Source organism: Monodon monoceros, unplaced genomic scaffold, assembly GCF_005190385.1.
Source record: "Monodon monoceros isolate NGI ecotype Baffin Bay Population unplaced genomic scaffold, NGI_Narwhal_1 Super_Scaffold_14, whole genome shotgun sequence".
NCBI classification, from domain to species: Eukaryota; Metazoa; Chordata; class Mammalia; order Artiodactyla; family Monodontidae; genus Monodon; species Monodon monoceros.
In genome coordinates this window covers 26,965,523-26,985,955 of record NW_021703770.1, presented here as the reverse complement: position 1 = coordinate 26,985,955, position 20,433 = coordinate 26,965,523, and positions in this window count along the sequence as shown.

Here is a 20,433-nt window from a genome sequence, read left to right as displayed (position 1 = left end):
TATATGGCATCAGAGAACTGCAAAGGCAAGCTGATCGATATTGTGTCAATACAAACACGTTCCCAGGAGCCCACATTGTGACTAATAACAGCCTTGCTACCTTTATCTCACAGTGGGAGATATGAAATTAGCTGGAAACAGCACACTTGAGAATAAAGAACACAAAAAGATGGTTCCTGGACCTCAGCAGAAAGAGATGGGGTGTGGACACTGTGAAGAATCTTTACTTGCACTGATTGGACAATAAACAAATATGTAAATACCTCCTCTCAATCCATTATTTAATCTTCATTGATAACTCACTATATCTTGTATGAGTCCGTGAATGTTGTAGTATATTTTTAACCAAATTGTTTGTTAGAGGCCCCACAAAAATATATTTTCTCGCTCAGGATCCTGCACACCTTAGGCGCAGTCCTTAATTTGATTTTTTTAGACCAACAAATGAAAAGCGTCCCTACTTTCCCTTCACCTAACAAAGTATCATTGGTCCTCTACCTCCTCCCTAGGGTAGCATCACCAGGGGTAGCACACCGAGAGAAAAGGAGAATGGAGAGATGAAGCTAACACACCAGACTCATATATGCACTCTTATGCCCCTGGATCTGCAGATCTAACCTGAGGCAAAGTGACTGAAAAGTTACGGACTTCAACATGGATGGAGTTAAAGGAGATTGCTACCTTGAAGTAGAAAATGTGAGCAATTACTAGAAAATTAAATCATATAATTACACCTCTGTTCCAGCATCTGCAACCTCAATGGAGATTCCTTGAAATTGCAGATGCCTTTCTTTTTTTACTCCACGAACTAAGTACCTAATTATATGAATATCCAACCTCAGTTTGGATGACTTATCCAAATGAAATATAGAGTTTGTTTTGGACCTCCAAAGATAATTTGCTTTTAGCTCCCACACACAAAAAATGAAATAAACCAGATGTGTAGCTAGAGGGACCCATGAGAGCTAAAAACACCTGTTGGACAGACTAAAACTCTAAAGAACAACTGAAATCTTAAGGCAATTATGAAATACACGATTAATGTAATCCTTGCTATGATTTATCTTTGTGTTTCTCACTTATACTTGGCATAATTAAGGAAATGCTGAAGACTATTGCACTTGATGGCTCATAAACATGAATATTTAAAAACATTTGATACCAATATTCCTCATAACTTATTACATCATTCTTTTAATGTGTAGAGTGCTGATGATTTAGAATAAAATGTCAATTACAATAGACCTAAGTATTTCAGGTCTAGAAATATTTCTTGATTCCATTGTGTCTACAAGTGGACTTATAAGAAATAATTCAGAAAAGTCAGTAAAGTAAAAATTGTTTTCTTCTGTAGAAAAGTATCAAAAATTTGATTAACTGTGACATGTAAAATATGATGATTTTATTATTCAAGTCTAGGGTTGAGAAGAAGTAATTCTAACTAAACGCAGACTATAAATGCTGAATACCTGTCTGCCTTCAATCTCCATTAAATATTTAGCTATTCTTATTTGTCATAATGTATTATATGCTCACTACATCGTCTAAGAAATCTGTAAAATCTCTGATGCCTAGCTCAGCTCCTCTTTCCTATCAATCAGTGTGTGCTAAGGAAATGAGCTAATTAATCCCTTGTTTCATTAGACACAATCAACTTGAGCCAAGCCCTGTGCAGGTGTGGTGGATAAGACAGTATTACAGCACTTTCATTCTAAGAGACAAACATACGACAAGCAAGTATTTATGAAAGGCCCTGTAAGCCTAGCGGCTAGAATACATACTTAGAAATCCCACTGCCAGACTCAAATCCCAGCACTCTACAAGCAACGAGCTTTGTAATAAAAATGCATGCAGGGGATTCCCTGGCAGTCCAATGGTTAGGACTCGACTCAGCTCTTTCACTGCCCAAGGCCCAGGTTCGATCCCTGGTCAGAGGGGAAAAGAAACCATACATGTAATAACAGAAGCTCCTAGAATTGTTGCAGGGATGAAGTGAACTATACTTACAAAAGTGCCTACTACACAGTAAGATTCAAAATATGTTGGCTATTATTATGAACAAGCATGATACCCACCATGAGGGAAGAAATGCAGATGCAATATAATTCTAATACCAACCCACAGAAAGTATGAAAAAACAAATTCAACTTAAAAATAACATTCTATAGTCAAAATTGAATGTGTCTGCACTACTTTCCTTCATCTAAACCACTGCTCATACTTCATTCATCCATTCATTCATTCAGTAAGTACTCACTGAGGCTCTGCCATGTGACCAGCCTATGCTAAACAGGGGGTGCAGGGTGAGGACAGGTCCTGCATTCATGGAGCTTGTAGTCTATCTTGGGGAATAACCAGAGGTGACTCATTGCCCAACAGATTCAGTAGGCACTTGACTGTAAGTGGTAAGTCTGAGGAGAACTCAGAAACTTCATGAATAAATAAAATTATTTTTTTTTTCAGGATGTGTGAGTCTCCCTAAATTCACATGTCACTTAGAACTGGTCAGATTGCTTACTTTGAAATTCAGTCTCTCGTCTCACTTCTGCCACTCTCTTGACACTTAAGAGCTCAGTATTAAATTTTTATAAGATTTTAAATCTTGAAAGCTAGGTACCATAGAAGTACCATTAAGAATTCATAAATCTTGCAGAAAATGTGTCATAATTAGCTTACCATCTTACAGAGCTAATGTCATTTTAGGGTGGCCAAGTTCTGACTTCTTATTCAGTAAAGGATGTTAGTGTATGGAATAAAGACAGAGGCAACATAGTATAGTTGCAAGAGTCCTGGCATTGGATTTTTTTTTTTTTTTTTGCGGTACGCGGGCCTCTCACTGCTGCGGCCTCTCCCATTGCGGAGCGCAGGCTCCGGACGCGCAGGCTCAGCGGCCATGGCTCACTGGCTCAGCCGCTGCGCGGCACGTGGGATCCTCCCGGACCGGGGCACGAACCCGCGTCCCCTGCATCGGCAGGTGGACTCTGAACCACTGCACCGCCAGGGGAGCCCTGGCATTGGATCTTTTAAAAAATTTATTTATTTTTAAATTTATTTTTGGCTGCATTGAGTCTTCATTGCTGTGCGCAGGCTTTCTCTAGTTGCGGCGAGCAAGGCTACTCTTCGTTGCTGTGTGTGGGCTTCTCACTGTGGTGGTGTCTCTTGTTGTGGAGCACGGGCTCTAGGCACACAGGCTCAGTAGTTGTGGCATGCGGGCTCAGTAGTTGTGGCTCGTGGGCACTAGAGAGCAGGCTCAGTAGTTGTGGCGCACCGGCTTAGTTACTCCACGGCATACGGGATCTTCCCGGATCAGGGATCGAACCTGTGTCTCCTGCATTGGCAGGCAGATTCTTAACTACTGTGCCACCAGGGAAGTCCCTGGCATTGGATTTTGAAGGACTTGTTCTTCCACTCATTTAAGCAAATATTTTTATTAAATATTTATGTTATTTCAACCTTTTCTGTATCTTTTTGCCTTCCTGGGAACATCACCTTCATTCTCCCTTGGGAAGTGGAGATCAGCTGACTCCATCCCCAGCTACAGTGCGGCCATGAACTCAGGCCAGCCATATGAGCACATCCAACTCAACAACCAGTGATTGGTCCAGGGACACGATGCAAAACACTTCCATCAAACTTAGTGCTGGTGCTTTGGGGGAAGCTATTGGAAAGGAGGTGCTTTCTTTTCCCTTCAATTGCCAATAGGTTATATGTATGCTTGAAGCTTCCAGCAACCATTGCCAATCCAGAGTGTGCCTGACAACAAAGCCAAGCAAGAGGAAAACAGGGACCAGAGGTAGAGCATAACTGGGAAGAAAAAGAAAGGGAGAAAGTCTGAATGCGGATGACTTCTCTATGAAGGGGTATACACTCAGAGGTACTCTACCTTCCATAGATAAATGCAGTTTCTGCCTTAGTCTCTGATTTCACCTGAGGGCAAAACAGTGAGTATGAGACAACTCAGCATATCAGTCAACTCAGGGCCTGTCCTCTCCCCTTCCCTTGAGGTTGATTGAAAGGGTGACAGCATCTGAGGGTCCATCAGCTGAATCCCCTATGGTTGGCAATTTCTAAGAAGTCCATGACTCTCTGTCTACTCAGATCTCTCACTGTCTTCCTTGTCTCAACCATGTAGTCCCTCCAGATTGTCTAGCTCTCTCTTGACAATGCTGAAATCCTCCAGAAAATCTGTACATTTCTGACCTGACATGCTAAGCAACCTTTCTCACCCTGTTATTTACACACCATAGTGTCACAAAGTGCCTCCTGGGGTTTAGATGGACATCATGTCACAGGTATCCTTTCTTCTTCAGCCCCTATGCCCCCAAACGTGGAGTTTTCTAGCATCTCTCCACCAGAAGACTCACCGAGGGTCAGGACACAGCCGCCATCCTTGGGATTTCATGTGTATGTATGCTTGCTTGTCCCCTGTCTACCTGCCTCTGTCTTCTAAAACCTGGGATAAGAAAATGGACTTTTACATTGTGATCTATTCTTCCAGATCTATTCCTTTACATAAGCTTTTTCTTTAAAAAGAAAAACAAAACCTTGTCTCTGGTGAGAGTTTCTAAAGCCTACTTTGATGTTTGAAAGCCAATACTCTGTCAGTCCCTGAATGCTCCATCTCCGGATGGGCTCCCTCCATTTAGGCCTGAAATCAGGGAAAAGAAAGACATTGCTGATAAAGGAAAACACAGTAGGTTGTCTGAGACTTGCTTTAAATTAATCCCAGCAAAGGGTACCGGCGGGTGCGGGGAGGGAAGGAGTCGGAAAGTACAAATGAAGCAAGATTAGCCATGAAGAACCTAGGGACAAGACGGGAATAAAGATTCAGACCTACTAGAGAAGGACTTGAGGATACGGGGAGGGGGAAGGTGAAGCTGGGACGAAGTGAGAGAGTAGCATGGACATATATACACTACCAAACGTAAAATAGATAGCTAGTGGGCAGCAGCCGCATAGCACAGGGAGATCAGCTTGGTGCTTTGTGACCACCTAGAGGGGTGGGATAGGGAGGGTGGGAGGGAGGGAGACACAAGAGGGAGGAGATATGGGGATATATGTATATGTATAACTGATTCACTTTGTTATAAAGCAGAAAAACACCATTGTAAAGCAATTATACTCCAATAACGATGTTAAAAAAAAAAGATTAGCCATATGTTCATCATTGTTGAAGCTAAGTGATAGCCCATGAGGTTTCATCATACTATTCTTTCCACCATCTTACTACTGTTTTCTCTATGTGTTGATTGTTGGAACACTTTTTGCAAATAGAGGAAAACTTTATTGCAAATTTTTTCCTAAAATAAAAGGAATAATTAGTTAATATCAAAATACTCCTCCATTAATACAATGATGTTCAGGGTTTAGGTAATAGAGAACTATTAAAGAAAATCAAACTGAAAGGTAACTTGATCATATTTGTAATTTTGAAAGGTTACTCTGGCTGTTATATTGAAGAGAGCTCCTCTAGGCATCAAAACTAGAGGGGACTTGTGCCTTGGTCTAGGTAAATTGAGCCAAGAGGTGGTAGAGCTGGAGGGGAGGATTCAGAAAAATGGTGTGTCTTGCACAGGGAGGATAATGAGAAAGAGGCACCAGTGTTCCTGCCAGGTTTCTGCTTGAGCTACGGGGAGAATGTCAGTGCCGTTTACCAGTATGGCAAGTTCAGAAGCAGAATCAGGATTGAAGAGTGAGATACTTGGCTCAAGCCTTGACTTTGCTATGACATTTTTGAGGGATCTTGGGGGAGTCAGCTAATTCTGTGTTTCTTTTTTGTACATGTGAAATTGTGTGAATAATATAAAATAATTCAAAATGTTTTAAACTGTAAAGCATTATTAGATATAATTATTGTTTTCCAAAAATTTATAATACGTAATATGACCCCAGTAAATAAGCAATGATGAAAGGAAGAATGTTAAACAATGTTGGTCTCTAACCCCTGTTCTTGAAAATTCTTCAAGCCAGTTTAAAAGGACCAGTTTTTAGGAGAAGAGCTAGTTCTCCTGTCCATCAACAAATTCAAGAGAAATAAGATATGTACAGATGGTGATCACAGTAACAAACTGAGCATGAACATTTCGAGAGGAAACAATTCAAAATGCAATCAGAAGAAACTCTTTGACTTAGCTTATCACAGAAAGCATATGGATTTATTTTAGTAATGTGTCAAGTTCAAACAGGAAGAAACAAGATGAGTGGTGAAATTTGAATGAACAAAAGGCTATTGATTTCAGTCTAATAAGATAGAAAATAAAAGGCCTTCGCTCAAGATACACGGTATTTTTGCTGATACCAGCGAAGGAAACACTTGCCCACCTCCTTGCAAAGGAAAAGGTGTAAACTAAGAAAATAATTCCAAGCCAGGAAGCATTTAATGCATAATACTGACAGCTAACTTTCACACCTGCATTTTTTTAAAAAAATTTGTGCTTCGCGGTTAGATCTTAAAACCATTCCATTTCCTTCTGATAATCCTTTAAGGTATCGGTCCTCAAAGCTTTTCTTAAGATGAAAGTCCTGTGGCCCAAGTTGCACAAGTTTTATTATAAGATCTCCTTTTGTCTTCCCTTTAGGAAAGTCCTGTTTTTCATAAAGAAACATTGATAATTTATTCCTAGAATTACAAAGCATTTTCCAGCGTGGCAAAGAAGGGAGACTCATTTTGTTATACTCAGATGTCCTTACATTGATTTAAATTCCCAGCATTCTGTGTAAGTCTGGCCTTTGTCCGACATGGCCTTTATTTCTCTCATCTCAGGGGTTTTTACAGGGGTCTGGAATGCCACTACTGAGAGAGCGTGTCGGCAGCATTTCTTAACAAAACACTGCCAGAAATACAGAAAATAAACATCTTTGAAAGATAGCTGAGTTGAAGTGCTTCCAGATTCAACTCTGAATAGTTAAACTCCCTTAAAGCCTGTTAAATATTATAAAAATCAAGTCATTAACTATAGTTCAGCTTTCAGACTGCAGCATGACTTAGAACCACTGAGACCTAAAAGGCAAGTTTTGTAGCAGTGTTATTGGTCCTCACACAGGACAATCTCCTACTGACTTTGGAGATGGGAAGAGGGAAGAGGCTGAGAACTCAGTACTGAGGGACTCTCGGGGGAATAGAATGTCTAATTTAGGTTGCTGAGGATTGATGACGAGCTCAGCACCTAATTAAAGCTCCTTTGCAAATAGCTCCCAAAGCAGAATCAGCGTCTCTATTTGGAATCAGTGATCACTCTCTGGGGAGTCGTCATAAGCCAAAAATCATAACTTGGCCTTTTGGAAAATCTTCACCCTAAATGATGGTAACCCAAAGAGCGATGAAAATCACAAGTTTTATATCGGAGTCCTGGAACGAGGTCATATTTGTCTTATCTGTACAAGCATATCTTGCTCAACTGTCAGGCTAGGAATAAATAAATCCTGGAAAATGCTCAGGCTCTAGGGAGAAAGTAATCAGCCTTTCGCACGGAGCATAAGAGCAGTTCATCCATGAAAACATGTGTCCTAAGCAATAACAGTGCTCCATCAATACAGGCCTCTTGGAAGGTGCTTCCAAGGCCCTCTGTGCCAACAGGGAGAACATTCTATGCCTCTCTACAGGCATGTGAGTGTATATTTTTAACCACCACTTGGGAGTTAAGGGAAATCTCATTACTTTCCTACCTTTAAATCATCTTCAGACATCCAGCTCTAGGGTTCATGCAGCCTAGAGGGAATTAACTCTCCATCTTTAGTTACTCTCTCATTAGTTTACCTGCCTCCAAGTGATGCAAAAGTCCTCAGTTTCTTTTGCAGAGCAAAGAATCCAGAGAGGGTCACAGTGGTTAGAACTGAGATGCCCGGTAGTATCCTGAAAGGCAGCTGATTCTGCTACTCTGGGGCTACCCTGGGCACATGATGCTCTACAGAGTCTTTGTAAGACCAGGGAACGAGCCTCCCAGGTACACACAGAACACCTTCCCAGGTGTGCACACTCAGTTTTCTTACCGTTCCCTGCCTGGGGCTTCCCCTGCTCTCTGCTCCCTCTCTCTTCAGGGATATTTAAAGTCAACTCTAAATAAGCTGAGAATTCCAGGAAATATTGAAAGAGAGATTATCTTCCAGAAGCTCCTGGTTTGGGTTCCTAAAGGATAGGAAATACAATGGCCCTTTTACCTTTCCCCAAAAAAGAAAGATCTCTCTCTCTCTCTCTCTCTCTCTCTCTCTCCCTCCCCTTCACATACTCACACATACTTCAGTTAAAAAAAGTTAACATTAGTGTTATTATTCCATTTAACAAATGAAGAAATTAAGTCTCAGACATGTTTACATGTTCACTCCCCTAAGTGACGATGGCGTTTAGCTAGTGAAGGAGGTCTCTGGATCCAGGTCTATATGGATCCAAAGCCCATGCTCCTAAACCTTCTTTTGTCAGAAGCAGAAAAGAAGTCGGTATTTCAGAGGACGACTTGTAGGAAGGCAATCATTATTTAATTAAAAAAAGAAATTAGGTGCTTAGGAAAATGACATTAACAGACAGATGCTGCTGCCAACGGTACCATAAACTGGGGGTAGAGCTTTTGTTCTTTGTCATTTTTTTTTCCCCAAGTGTTTACCCATTTACTGTATTTGTTCTTCTAAACATTGCGAGGCAGGATGGGAACTTTAAAGATGGGGCATAGAGGACTTAGGCACAGACGGCACATCCCACAATCATCCTGCTAGAATACTGTGAAGGAAGAGCTCTGAAATCACAGCCCCCGCTGCCCTGATGAACAATTTACAGGACAGGGTGTGTCAGGAGGAGAAAGGCAAATAAGATACAGAGCAAGGTGTAAGGCAAAGGAGAAAGGAAGCGGTCAGAATCTTAGTTTATTGATGTGTTTTATTCATGATCTATTCCTGAGTAAGAAATTACTCTCACATTTAGTGGCTTAAAACAGCAAATATTGAGGTTTCACAGTTTCTGTGGGTGGGGAATGTGGATGTGGTGGAGCTGGGTGCCTCTTTTTCCGTGTCTCCCATGAGGCGGCAGTCATCTCGAGTCTGAGGCCGAAGGGTCGGCCTCCTGGTTCCCTCACAGCCTCGCTGGCCAGATCCAGTCCCCCAAGGGTTGTTGGGCTAAGGGCCTCATTACTCGTCTTGCCTTGTAAGGTGCTCCACCGTGCAGCTCACAACCAGGCATCTGGCTTCTGCCAAATGAACAAAAGAGTTAGAGAGAGAAAGAGAGAGACAGAGAGAGCAGGCTAGATGCTGCGGTCTTATTGTAACCTGCCTTAATCCATTTGGCTGCTATGACGGAGCACCAAAGACTGAGCAGCTTATGAACAGTTAATTTATGGCTCACAGCTCTGGAGGAGGAAGGTGAGATCCGGGTGCCAGTAGAGTTGGGTGAGGGTCCTCTCTGGGTTGGAGACTTTTCACTATATCCTCACTTGGCAGAAGGTGCAAGGGTTCTCTCTGGAGCCTTTCTGGAGCCTCTTTCAGAAAGCACCAATCCCTCAAGGGGTCTCCACATTCATGACTTACACATATCCCAGAGGCCCCACCTACTCAGACCATCATCTTTGGGGGTTAGGATTGCAACATATGAATTGTTGGGGGGGCGGTAGACACAAACATTTAGACCATAGCCTAGCCTAATCTTGGAAGTAACATCCCATTATTTTTGCTATATTCTATTCTTTAGAAGGAATTCTCTAGACCCAGCCCACATGCAAGGGGGAGGGAATTACACTAAGGTGTGAATACAAGGAGGAGGGGATTACTGGGGGCATCTTAGAGGCTGCCTAACGCACGTGTTGATATGATTCATTGCTGGGCTGAGCAGTCAGACTATTTGAATTCAAACCTTAGCCTTATTACTTGCTAGCTATGTCATCTTCAGTAAGTTACTTAACTACTTTGATCCTCAGTTGCCTCATGTGTAAAATGGAACTGTGAATGGTACCTACTGATCTTAAGGAGTCAACATGGATTCAATGAATAGTACACAATCAAAAACTAGGGTAATGCCTGGCGTATGGGAGACATTCAGTGAATTTTAGCTAATATTATATTAAAAACTTTTTTGTACACCTGAAAATAACACAGTATTGTAAATCAACTATACTTCAGTAAAAATTATATAGGATATAATGTAGCTTTTCTAGCTAATAATATATATTCAAAAGAGAAGGCTTTTATTTTTAACTCCTGAAAATAATGTAACATAAAGTGGTCACAAAGGAAGCCAAAACCATAACCATTCTTGAAACAATTGAAAAAACTTCATCTATGTTGACACTGAGCATTTTTCTCAATGTAGTAGAATTTCAAACAACCAAAACGTAATCTAAGAAAGTGGAATACATTTATTGCTGTATCACTCTCATAGTCTACCTCTTATCCTGATTTCATAAATATATTACTACCCAAATGAGAATATTTACTCTCCTCTGGGGAGTGGAGTGGATTTGTTTGGCTAATGTCACTCTGTCATTTGAATCTCAGATGTGAACCCTTCCTTACCCTTCCTTGCAGACCCCACTGGCTGTACACACAGACCCACTGACACACATACATACAGTCAGATTCACACAGAGACATAGACTCAATTCTTGGATATAAATATCAGTTACATTCAAAATGAACTGGAATTGCATAGACATGCTTACCAATAAATATGTTCAATTAATGAGATTTTACCTAAACTCCTCCTATATTCCCCAGCTTGGTAAATGGCATCCATCATCTCCATCTACACAGACACTGGGACAAAAACTAGGGAGTGACCCTGGTTCTCTCTCTTTCTCACTCCTCCATCTGATCGCTCACCCTTCTCTATCCAGCTCTCCTTGGTCACTTCTTTCTACCACAAATGTAGCTGCTTTAATGTAAGCCCTCATGAATGCCCAAAGCGAAGTTGGCTTCCTTTCAGAAATGAAGACTGTCTCTCACTCCAGCTCCTTTTCCCACCTTGCCACCTGGGCTCACCAACGCTGTGGGTAAATATTTCTGTAACTGTAACTCACAAAGTTATTTATGAAAATTGCCCATAGCCTTCATCTTTGCCGGTTCAGATCTAGTCCCTAGAGCCAGGCTGAGCCAGGGACAATGCAGCCCTCACCATCTCCTTTTAATCTGTCCCCAACTCCTGAGACCAGCCCAAAACTTCCCTATCAAGGGGAGCTTTCTAATTGCTTTATACAAGGAAATTGCTGGTGGTATGGTGAGGGAAGGGTCAACCATTCACTTATTTACCATTTGCAACTCTGAATTCCAGTTTACATTCAACTGGAACACTTTCTGGCAAAGAAACATCTTACTATGCAAAGGTACTACCCTGAGAAGGGTAAGATATCAAAACGCTGTTGCCCATTTAACATGGGGAATACTGGTTGGAGCAAAGTCCTTACACACTGGGACTTGAGATAGGTTTTATAGGAGTAGGGGGATCCATAAACCTAAGTCAGGTAGCCGTGTTCAAAGAAGCATAGACAGATTGAGCCTAAGAGTGAGAGGTTCTGGGCTCCTGAGAAGAAGCATGAGGACTCAGGGTTCTTGATTCCAATTATTTCTGGAATTGTGAGCAAGATGACAATGTTCTCTCAGTAGCCCACACAGGGGGGGTACCTCCAGAGCCAGGCTCTGCATCTGGGTCATGTCTCCCAACTCTTACCCGTTCTGATCTCAGATCAGGTCCAGCTTTCTCTTCCCTTCCCTAACATCTGTCGTGCATCTGCCACAAACAAATTATTTTGCCTTCATGTCAAGCCACCAGATGTGACAGGATCTTCCTGAGAGATGGACCAGAGCAGGTGAAGACAAATGAATGACTTTTGCTCTATTATAGAACACAGAGTCAGATGCATTCTTAGAAGTCAGGCAATCTGTTTTTTTTTTCCAGTTATAAAAACCTTGAACATCATTTATAACAGGAATCTCATATTTTTGTCTTTTCAGCATCCCTTTCTTTTGTCTTCTGTTAGCTACTCCCTTATTTTATTTTGGGCAGCCAGCCCTCCCACAATTTCATTTTATGTAATTCTGGTGAGGCTGATTCTACCTCTGTCTTCAGTGATAGGTGTGATTTATCACCAGTCCCAGAAGCAGCAACTGAAAGTATCACATCTCCATGGCTCAGGGGTTGGCTGAGGGTGGACATGTGGCCCAAGTCAAACCAAACATACTTAATCCTGGGACTATTGCTGGGGTTTTTAGGGAGTAGCAACTGTCTTTCTTGTACGGTTGCTAATCAGGCAGGATGTAATCCTGAAACTTCTGGAGGCTACCTTGCCTCCACTTAGAGGCAGCCTTAAAGACAGAGAGAAGCAGAGTTGTGGTTGGAACAAATATCGTCTCTATGGACGTTATTTAATTACATGGATTCAGCCACGCTGGGACTTTTCAGTTAAATAAACCAGGATATTCCCCTTTGGGCCTAAGGCAATTTATGATGAGTTTCTGTCCCATACAACCCAAAGCAACCAAGTCACCTTCTACAACTTCACTGGCGGGAGGCTATTAGCCCTCACGTTAATCATTCCAGATGGACAGTCTTCATTTTCTGCCAGGGCTCTGGATTTTAGGCTCTGATTCTCAGTTCTTCCTTGTATTGAGCAAAACCTGTTATCTTTATCCGAGTCCCACTACTAATGTTTCATGTATTTGTTCATTTAGTATCTTGTTCAGTTAGGGAACAGTAAGTATAAGAGTCCTGAGGTGGGTTTGGATTTTGTGTATTGAAGGAACAGCAAAACCCAATGTATCTGGCCCCTAGTGAGTGAGCGGCATGGTGGTACCTATGATGTCAGATAGAGTGAAGCCTGTGAGAACAATGAGACCTTGGGAGTGATTTTAACACATGAGAATAATCTGATTTGAGTTACAATGTTTCAAAGATCCCAAATTCTATTCATGGAAGCACTAGAGGAAGCCAAATCTCTATGCCAACTTCAGAAAGTTGAAGTCACAGGTGTTCCCATAATTGTCCTCTTATCAAGCATTGATATCTCCAGCTTCTTCGGCCATGTTTCATGTAGCAGGGTTCTCAAACGCTACAACAACATGACATTGTCCTCATGACTCATACTAGTTTATCAACGTGCCTCCTAAAAGACAACTCTCAGACTGACCACAGTAACTCAAGATATTGCCCAAGCAGGGAATCTCACTGTGAGATCATCATCTTCTCTATCCCATCCCTCTACTCCTACTGGTATAGTTCAAGCCTGCAGTCTACTACTAACTCTTTCATTTAATTTTAATTAATTAATCAATCATTTAACTTGACATATAACATTGTACTTGTTTAAGGCATACAGCATAATAATTTTATATATGTCTATATTGCAAACTATATATAACTATAAGGTTATATATGTACATATTGTACAATAAGTTTAGTTGACCATCACCTCACGTAGTTACAATTTATGTGTGTGTGATGAGAACTTTAAAGATCTACTCTCAACAATTTTCAAATATACAATACAGTATCATTAACTATAGTCACCATGTTGTACATTGCATCCCCAGAACTTATTTATCTCATAACTTTTTTGACCACCCTCACCCATCTGCCCACCCCTGCCCCACCTCCTGCCTCTGGCAACCACCAATCTGGTCTCTTTTTCTATGAGTTCATTTTTTTCAGATATAAGTCAGATCACACAGTATTTGTCTTTCTCTGTCTGACTTATCTCACTTAGCATAATACCCTCAGGATCCATCCATGTTGTCACAAATGGCAGGATCTCCTTCATTTTTATGGCTGAATAATATTCCACATGATATTTTCTTTATCCAGTCACCCATCTATGGACACTTAGGTTGTTTCTATGTATCAGCTATTGTAAATAATGCTGCAATGAACACTGAGGTGCAGATATCTTTTTGAGATAGTGATTTCGCTTCCTTTGGATATATACCCAGAAGTAGAATTACTGGATCGTATGGTAGTTCTATTTTTAATTTTTTGGGGAAATTTTATATTGTTTTCCACAGTGGCTGCACCAATTCATATTCCCACCAACCGTGCACAAGGGTTCACTTCTCTCCACATTCTCAAGAACAATTATCTCTTATCTTTTTGATAATAGCTGTTCTAACAGGTGTGAGGTGGTATCTCATGGTGGTTTTGATTTGCATTTCCCTGATGATTAGTGATGTTGAGCACCTTTCACGCATCTGCTGGCCATTTGTATGTCTTCTTTGGAAAAATGTCTATTCAGTCCCCCTGCCCATTTTTTAATCAGATCACCCTATTAACTCTTAATTAATTGATTAAATCAATCAATACTAGTTGAGGTTATATTATTTTTAATTAAGTCAATTTCTAGTTAAATTGTGATTTTGTGAGAGAAATAAACAGACATCTTTTTTTTTTTTCTGAATGGATTAAAGACCCTGGAAGGTCTTTACAGGACAGGCAAAGAAGAACATAAAGATTGATCTCCTCCAACATTTGTATAAACAAAATAAGGTAAGGAAAACAGGGATTTAGCTTGAACAAATGACCAGATTTTATTTGGAATCATCAGCCCAGTAGGGGATTAGTCAATGTATGGCCTCTATGGATGAATGCCTTTAAGGAGTATATATCTAAAAACACAACCAGTTTTTTTTTTTTATTGGAGTATAGTTTCTTTACAATATTGTGTTAGTTTATACTGTACAGCAAAGTGAATCAGCTATACGTATACATATATATATACCCTCTTTTTTGGATTTCCTTCTCATTTAACAAGATAAGCCCTAGGAAATATTTGATTTTTTAAAAATTCCTAATTAAAAAATATCAGAATGAGGTTTAAGTGGCACATTACTTATAGTTGGGCAGAAAAACATGGTTAATTTAAGCAGGTCAATAACAGTTAAAGATTTCTTTGGAAAGTTACCAAATTGTTCCTGGATGTTTGTTTCCAATAATAGTGAGATCATTAAAACTATCTACTTCATTTATCAATGTTTGTGCTGAACTGTTTCTGTAAAGAGTGTGTTAGTATTTCTAGAATTATCAGCAAGCGGAAATGTGTGTTGATTTCTCCTGTGGGAAGCCTCACTGCTCAGTGGACCAACATACCAAACACAGCCCACCTGGCAGAAGGTGCCCTGACTAAGACAAAGCTCCTTGTGAGAAGGTTTTGCATAAACAGCCTTGTAAACCCTACTTTCACAATGTAGTGTTAAATTCCACATCTGGTTGGTGAAAGTAAAAGGATGATTTTGTAGAAGCAGTAATTAGTTATTCTGACCAAATTTTCAGAATTTGGTCTTCACTTCAAGGGAAATTGTGCTGCCTATTCCAGCAGCTAGAGTCAGGGCTACTGCTAGCTCAAATGCAAGCTAGAAAAGAGACAGACACAAATCCACACTAGGCTTCCTGGCTTAACAAGAGGATCATGGGCTGGCCTTCAGCCTCTTTCACCCTTAATTAGTTATCTATTGCCAGAATAGCTATGTAACAAACCACTCCAAAACTTAGTGGATTAAAATAATAGCCATTTATTATTTCTCATGAAACTATGAGTTCTCTGGCCAATTCTGCTGATATGGGCCAGTCTTGCCTTATCTCAGATGGGTTTGCAATTCATCTGCAGTCAGTACCAGATCCACTGAGGGTTGGCTGATCTACAATAATCTTGGCTGGGTCAACTTATTTCTGCCCCATATGGTCTTTCAAGCCCCAGTACATCAACCAAGGTTTGATCTCATGGCAGAAGCTGGTGATGTTCAATAGAGCAGAAGCTGCAAGTCCTCTTGAGGTCTATGCTTGAACATGGCACACCATCACTTCTGTCACATTCTATCAGCTAAAGCAAGCTACAAAGCCAGCCTAGTCTCAGGGGAAGGAATAGACTCCAATCTTGATGGGAGAAGTTTCAAAATCACATTGCAAGGGATAAGCGTGTGAGGTGAAGATTTAGGGCCACGCTTGCAATCAGTCTACCACATACGCCATCAATAAGGCTTAAGTACGTCTGGCTATAGTCCACAAAACTTGACTTTGCTAGACAACTGGATAGGTAAAATAATAGCCAAAGTTTTTTGCCTGATTGATTTCTTTTTAAAATTTTTATTTTTTCCAGTTTTATTGAGAAAGGATTAACATACATCACTGTATAAGTTTAAGGTATACAGCATGATGGTTTGATCTGCATATATTGTGAAGTGATTGCCACAATAGGTTTAGTTAACATCCATCATCTCGTATAGATACAATAAAAAGCAAAGGAAAACTTCTCCTTGTGATGAGAACTCTTAGGATTTACTCTCTTAACAACTTTCCTGTATAACATACAGAAGTGTTAACTATAATCATCGTGTTGTACATGACACCCCTGGTACTTATTTATCTTATAACTGGAGATTTGTACCTTTTGACCTCCATTCTCCAATTCCCCCTCCCCTTCTCCCCATCTCTGGTAATCCCATGTCTGATCTCTTTTACTAGGAGTTTGGTGGGGATTTTTTTGTTTCTGTCTTTAGGTTTGACATATAAGTGAGATCATATAGTATTTGCCTTCTCTTTCTGACCTATTTCACTTAGCATAATGCCTTCAAGGTCTACCTATGTTGTCACAAATGTCAAGATTTCATTTTCTGTTATGGCTGAATTTTATATATATATATATATATATACACACACACACATACATAACAACTTTTTTTTAATTGAAGTACAGTTGATTTACAATGTTGTATTAGTTTCTACTGTACAGCAAAGTGATTCCGTTATATATATGTATACATTCTTTTTTATATTCTTTTCCGTTACGGTTTGTCACAGGATATTGAACATAGTTCCCTGTGCTGTACGGTAGGACCTCGTTGTTTATTGATTCTATATATAGTAGTTTGCATCTGCTAACCACAAACTCCCAATCCATCCTTCCCCCACCCCTCCTCCCCCTTGGCAACCAAAAGTCTGTTCTCTAGGACTGTGAGTCTGTTTGTTTCATATATAGGTTCATTTGTGTCATATTTTAGATTCCATATGTAAGTGATGTCATATGGTATTTGTCTTTCTGACTTACTTCACTTAGTGTGATAATCTCTAAGTCCATCCATGTTGCTGCACATGGCATATTTCATTCTTTTTCATGGCTGCATATTCCATTGTATATATGTACATATTTACCACATCTTCTTCATCCATTCATCTGTCAATAGACATTTAGGTTGTTTCCATGTCTTGGCTACGTGAACAGTGCTGCTACAAACATAAGGGTGCATGTATCTTTTTGAATTATAGTTTTGTCTTGATATATGCCCAGGAGTGGGATTGCTGAATCGTATGGCAACACTATTTTTAGTTTTTTGAGGAACTTCCATACTATGGTCTCTAGTGTCTGCACCAACTTATGTTCCCACCAACAGAGGGTTCCCTTCTCTCCACGCCCTCTCCAGAATTTGTTATTTGTAGACTTTTTAATGATGGCCATTCTGACCTGTGTGAAGTGTAACCTCATTGTAGTTTTGATTTGCATTTCTCTAATAATTAGCGACGTTGAATGTCTTTTCATGTGCCTTTTGGCTGTCTGTATGTCTTCTTTGGAGAAATGTCTGTTTAGGACATCTGCCCATTTTTTGATTGTTTTTTTTTTTTTTTGATATTGAGCGGTATGTGCTGTTTGTATATTTTGGAAATTAAGCCCTTGTAGGTTGCACCATTTGCAAATATTTTCTTCCAGTATATAGGTTGTCTGTTCATTTTGTTTATGCTTTCCTTTGCTGTACCGGAGCTTGTAAGTTTGATTAGGTCCCCTTTGTTTATTTTTGTTTTTATCTCTATTGCCTTGGGAGACTGAACTAAGAAAACATTCGTACGATTTATGTCAGAGAATGTTTTGCCTATGTTCTCTTCTAGGAGTTCTATTGTGTCACGTGTTATATTTTAAGTCTTTAAGCCATTTTGAGTTTACTTTTGTGTATGGTGTGAGGGTGTGTTCTAACTTCATTGATTTACATGCGGCTGTCCAACTTTAACAGCACCACTTGCTTAAGAGACTGTCTTTTTTTCCACTGTATATTCTTGCCTCCTTTGTCGAAGATAATTGACTGTAAGTGTGTGGGTTTATTTCTGAGCTCTCTATTCTCTTCCACTGATCCACAGGTCTGTTTTCACACAGCTTCTTTATCCATTCATCCACCGACGGGTACAGGTTGTTGCCATGGCTACTGCAAATAGCACTGCTATGAGTGTGGAGGTGCAGATAAAGCTAACACTTTATCCGCCTTAATTGACTCAACAAATATTTTTGGAACAGGTATTATGTGCTCTGGGATGACAATGCTGAGCAAAAATAGACAGGATCCCTGTTTTCACAGAACATGCCTTCCCGTTCTCCCATTTCCATTTTGGTAGTGTACAAGCAAATATGGTATTTTCACTTCACATTTCAAAAGGTTATATGTAAAATCTGTTAACCTCTTTCAAAACTGTGAGTATAAGAATTGCCAGAAGGTTCATGACTAGAAAAGATCACTTATCAGTTCGAGGCTGTTCAAATTTGAGAGAAGGTTGAGTCATGTTAAAAGTCAGTATTTGATACATGGTGAATTTCTTTTCCAGCATTAGCGATTGTGTCAATCTGAGTCCTTAAACCTTCTAAATCTGGCCACTGTTTTAAGTCTGCAGATTTCAAAAATCATGATATCTGACACATCTCTATTATTAAAATCAATTTTAAAGCATTATAAAAGGCATTTGCTCCAGAATTAGAAGCATCTTTAACAGCATCATTGAATTCTAAGGTTTGAAGTATCCTTGGAAATCATCTGACCCAAAGTCTTTATTTTACAGATAAGGAAGCCAATATCCAGAGAGGTAGACAATACCCAAGCTCTCTTATGCAGGCAGTAATAGAGCCAGAACCAGAACTTAGATCTCTTCTTTTCCATCTCAGCACTCTACCCATCAAAACATGTGCCTCCTTCCCTCAGCTTTGACCGTATGCTTGAATGTTTTCATTACCCAGAGGTCTGTCCTTCATCATGAATGAATCAGAGGAGAGCAAGAGTGGATGTGGGGAAAACAATGTTGCAGTGATTCAGGCAAGTCCAGTGTTCTGAAATGGTGATGTGGTAGAAGAGGTTGAGAAAGCTACATAGATTCCAAGTACGGTTGAAAGGACAGGATTCTTAGAGTGAGGAAAAGAAAAGAAGCACGGGTAAAAAATGGGGTTTCTGACATGAACAATGAGGAGGTTAGCCTAGAACTAGGCTAACAGGTGTGGAAATCAGGAGGTTGGTTTGCCCACTGACTTTGAGCAGCCTTCAACATGTCCAGTGGGGAATCTCCTTGAGGCAGTTATGGATACAGATCTGGGTTTCAGGATGGATAAATGCCATGAGTGCATTTGGCTCACTCTTTCAGCAAATGAGATGTGAACACCTATGGTGTGTTGAGCATTGTCCTGTGCCCAGAAAATGCAGTGAGAGGCAAGGCATGTTCGTATTTGCTGTCATGGAGCTTCCCCAGTCACAACCTGTGAGCATCCTGGTTGCATCATTCCTCGTAGATGTCAAAGGTACAGCCACAGAGTACTGTAATTTGCCTCCAAAGGCCAAGTCATTTCCTGCAAATATCAAAAGAACAGACTTCACAGTGCTCAATGATTTGCCCCAAATCACATTAACTGGGAAATGGTAGAATGAGAGCCCTAATCTGCCTTTCCGTGGCTCACTTGTTCTCAGACTCTGCTCCTCCCTTCTCATCTCCTGCATAGTCTGGAGAAGAGTTTCTTATTACAAACCAGGTGGCCTTTATTTTTTGTTAAGTTCCTGTTGCAGCTCAAATTTTCATGAGTACTGAAAATGCATTTCAAGGATATAAACATGGATTCTCTCCCTTGCTCATGCATTAGACTGGCCACAGAGCATTCCCCTTGACACAGCCAGGGCCAGTGGTGATGAATGAATGAGACCCATGACTTGGGGCTCCTCTTCTTTGACGCTCTTTCCTCTCTTGTTTGAAGTAAATATCTTTGACCATCACACACCAATCATTTCTCAGGCTACAGGACTTAGAGCGGAGGCTGTGCCAAAGAGGATCTCGTAGTTACAGGATAGTGAGGCAAGAATTTACATTATAATATAAAATTATATTATAATTTACATGAAAATTTTTATAATTTACATTATAAAATTACATTATAATTTAGGCAGAATTAGAAATTTATGGCAAAACATGAATTATCTGTCAGTCATTATCAACTTTATCATCATCATCCCTTCTATTTCTTGAATGCTGACTATGGGCCAGACACTGCTAACACTAAGGTTTATGTAAAATACTTTATTTAATCCTTACAATTTCCTTATTTGACAGAGGAACTGAAGCTTAAAGAGGTTAAGTAACTTAAACAAGGCACCACAGCTACAGAGTATCGGAATTGGGACACAAATCTGTCAATTCCCTCCAAAGCATGCTCTTAACCACTAAACTAAATTCCTGTGCATTCAACA